The 4,004-nt window shown below is 40.8% G+C and overlaps 1 protein-coding gene across 4 annotated transcripts in view; it reads right to left on the minus strand.

Moving 5' to 3' along the window:
* MPPE1 (metallophosphoesterase 1) overlaps positions 1-4,004 on the minus strand; it is a 22,017-nt gene that overhangs the window by 17,469 nt on the left and 544 nt on the right. For 2 of the 4 annotated variants that reach the window (XM_027766553.1, XM_014582339.2), the window contains exon 1: positions 3,934-4,004. The exons of 1 other annotated variant lie outside the window; for it this stretch is intronic. The gene's annotated coding sequence lies outside the window, so the exon portion shown is untranslated. Of the gene's footprint in view, positions 1-3,188; positions 3,239-3,933 lie in introns of those variants that run through there. One more of the 4 variants, XM_014582340.2, reaches the window with a different exon arrangement.

Here is a 4,004-nt window from a genome sequence, read left to right on the forward strand (position 1 = left end):
GCGCCCCCCCCCCCAAAAAAAAAAACCCCAAAAAAAAAAAAAAAAAAAAAAAGAAGAAGAGGCATTCTGAGGCTAGCAGATGGCATGGTGGTCAAGGCACTGGACTCCCACATGGCTAACCATGGTCTGAGTCCCAGACCTGGTAGCTTTCTCACTTCCTTTCTCTCTCTGGTAAGTGTGCATGCCCTATAACAAATTTAATAATAATAATAAATTAAATTTTTAAATAATTCTTAAAAAAGAAAAAAGGGCATTCTACTTCACGGTTCCTCAACTTCTGCTCAAACTAAGATTCTCAGGAGGACGATGACCAGGAAGCTCCAGAGACTTCAGAGACCAGAGATGTCCCTGAAATTCTGTAAGGAGTAGGGGCTATGGAGGACATGGACCAGAAACACTTATCAAAACACTAAAGAAATAAATAAAGACAGCAAAGTAAGAAAATCCAGGGCCATGCAGTGGAGCAGAGGTAATGCAACAAGGCCCACATGGGATAGGTCCTGGGTCAGTGTTCAGAGAACTCCCTGAGCACACAGGGCATGTACCCGTGTGTTTGTGTGATCTGGGCCCGCTGATATAGGGGGTGATCACAGTGAGAAGACCTTGTTGAGGGTGTCTGTCTGTCTGTCTTTCTCTCTCATTGAAAAGATAACCTTTAAAAAAAAAAAAGAAAGAAAATTTATTTCTGGAGAGATTTTTTTTAAAGTTGAATCTAGGAACTTCATAAGCATGGAGTCAAAAACAACCTCATTTCTATGGGTCTAAAATCATCTCTGTGAAATCTGGTTTTCAGAACTGCCCATAATTGCATATAGAAATTAAGAATAAATTGGTTTCTAAAAAATACCCCTAGCTTGTTTTAAGTGGTCTTTCATAATAAGTAACAAACGAGATAGGGGAAACGTTTTAAATCTTACCCAAAGAAAAAAAAGTGGGGAGAACATGTACTTTGAGATGTTACCGAAAGTTTACAACGTAACTGCAGAACTGAAGATACCTTCTGAAATTGATATAAGGAAACCTCCTGATTACCCAAAAGGAGCTTTGGCAACTGGCATGTTGTGCTATTAAGTACTCACTTCCCCCTCTACTTTTGAAAAGATGAAATGATGTGGAGTGAGATGAAATGGACACTGCTGTCCTCTTCATTCGAATCGCATTATTTATACTAAGTACTTGATAAAAGAAGAAACAGTAAACAAATGCTCGGTGTTAAGTATGTCCCTTCAGCAGCCTCGCACACAGTCTGGGATCAACTGCTTTTCCTGCAGTTCTCCTCAGAGAACCCACAGTATCATCAGGCAGGTCCCAGCCCACGAGCACTGACATGCCACACCTTACCTGCTTTACTTGGAACTTCCTCCTCACCTCTGTGGTCTCTACCATCGAACCACACAGGCCACATAACCAGAATCACCTTTATTTTTTATCTCCCAACCCAACAAGGGACACCTCTGACAGTGAAAAGTGGCACTAAAAATAATAAAAACAGGACAATGGCCTACACCAGAATTGTCCTAGGCAACTCGGAATGCACAGCCATTCTGTGCCTTACTCTATACAGTAATGCTAGTTGGAAATCAACAGAGGCAAGGAGAAAAGCAGCAACACTCACTTGCTGTCCCTCGCCTCTTCTGCAATCAAACTTTGGAAGGACTGGACAAATATTATCGGTAGCTGGTGTCCGGTGACCCAGCATGGCTAGAGGCACAGATTCTATCCTTGGCTGACACTCATAAGAGAGGAAAGAGAGAAATTCTAAGGAATGATTAATATGGTCCTCAAGAACATCCAAATGTCTTTGCTTTGATTAAATCAAATATACCGGAAGCAACCATTTGAGCTTATGATCTCATTTTCTTTTCATAGGCCTACAATTTCCTAAACTCTTAAAAGCTAAACCCCAAATAACAGTAGAAACTTTCTAAAATCTGAGGTTTCCAACCCAAATGTCCATGAACAGATGAATGGATTGAAAAAGTATGGCACATATACTCTATGGAACACTATTCAGCCATAAAAGACAACAAAACCCTGGCATTTGATACAAAGTGGATGAATACTGAAGATTTACTGCTGAGTGAAGCAAGCTAGGCTATGAAAGAGAAACATTGTACGGTTCCACTTAATATATACCACTGTCCTACTGTTCATACTCTATGGCAGGAACTGAAAGGTTACAGTATAAAGACTCATAGAAAATGGTTACAGATACTGGAGACAGTATGGGAAGAGAGTGGCAGATGGGGAGAGAGTGAGTAGAAAGGAATCAACAAGAAAAACAGAGGCAAGACATTTAAGGGACACAGAAATGGAGGATTGTCTGTTGATAATGTTCATATCATCTTCAACTGGACTGGTGTGAAGTATATTCATATTGGGTAAACTCATTTTACAAACTGTAGTAATGTACAGTGATTGAATATATAAAATAAACTAAATAATAAAAATAAACAAATGAATGACATTTTTTAAAACCTGAGGTTTCCTCACACTGCAGAGGACTAGTTGAGAGGGAAGGGTTCCTGGTCATCTGGGGTGGCCCTAAGTTTTGATATAAGACTTAATTAATTTTATTTTTATATTATTATTATTTTTCAGTTAACCAGAGAGAAAGAAAGAGTGAGAAAGCAAGCCACCACGCCCAGGACTCAAACCATGAACTGTCATATAAGAGTTTGGCGCCTTAACCACCACACCACCTGCGGGCCCCACTATCTTCCTAGTGTGCAAACCTTGATTACTTTATAGGTTTCAGGTTTCCCAAGATCAATTTTCTTTTCAAACAGAAGTAAACAAGTAGCTCTTCAGTTCTCCCATAAAGCCCTGAGGGACAGGCAGGTGGGGAAGTCTGTATCCCAGCTAAGCCGTGTTCCAGCCACAAGGCCTTAGGCCAGTCAGTCAGAAAAGGAAGACAGAAAGACAGACACGCAGACACACAGGCATCTGCAACCCAAGAAGCTAAGGCTGTCCCTTAACAAGGGACTTCCTTTCACGTCTACATCTACTACCTTTATATTTTACAAAAGAAAGAAGTCCTGGGGATCCCAGGATTCCAGGAGAATCACCTAGTCATCTCACCTTTTAAAGAAAGCTATGGTAGATTGAGACTGGCGCAAGGGCTCTAAGCTGGCAACTGCTCACCCACGTCAGAGCAGTGCGCTGGGGAAACAAAACAGAAAACATACCTATTGCTTCTGGATCGTCCTTCATTTACTGAACTACTGACAAGTAACCTGACCAACTCTGAAAGGAAAGAAGATGAGGAGCTATAGAAAATAACTGGCATTATGTTATTCTTCAAGAACAAATCTTTCCAATTATAGTATAAAATATTTATATATAAAATATATAAACAAGAGTATCCTGTACTGCCCAACACATAAGCACCATAGCTGCAAAGTATTTTATACTTAATAGAAGCAAGATATTTTAGCCATTGGCTGATTTTTTAACATTTGAAGCTATCAATATTTAACCCCCCCTCTCAAAACAGCATGAAAAAAATTAACAATGAATATGCCCTGACCTGTTGTTTATTCTCCTCCTTGTCCTTATGTTAAATATATTATTACCGCAATCTCATCCATGGCTATTTGCATGCGAGATTTTCCATCTTCAGTGGTATTTCTAAGATGTAATTTTTAAAGTCTACCTTCGTAAACCAAGAAAAGAGGGAACCCTACAATTAAATATATAGGCCTTAAGTGTTCAAGATTTTCCAGCAAATAATTTCCAGAATGCGGTGTTTTCAGTAGGTTAACCATCAATAAAAGCGCAAGAGAGGTTCCGTCTTGCAGTGAGAAGAAACAGTAATCAACTAGTTGAAATGTTACAACAAGGGCACAGGAATACATTTTAAAACCGTGCTCTCCCTGCGCTACCCGCACAACGCAAGGCTGAGAGCAAAGCAAAGGTGGGGCGCCCCTTCACCTGTCCTGGCAGCGGCTCGGCGCAGAGGGCAGCAACCCCGGGCAGCGCGGCCCTGGGGCCCGCCAGGACCC

The sequence above is a fragment of the Tupaia chinensis genome, unplaced genomic scaffold, assembly GCF_000334495.1.
Source record: "Tupaia chinensis unplaced genomic scaffold, TupChi_1.0 Scaffold143584_1, whole genome shotgun sequence".
NCBI classification, from domain to species: Eukaryota; Metazoa; Chordata; class Mammalia; order Scandentia; family Tupaiidae; genus Tupaia; species Tupaia belangeri.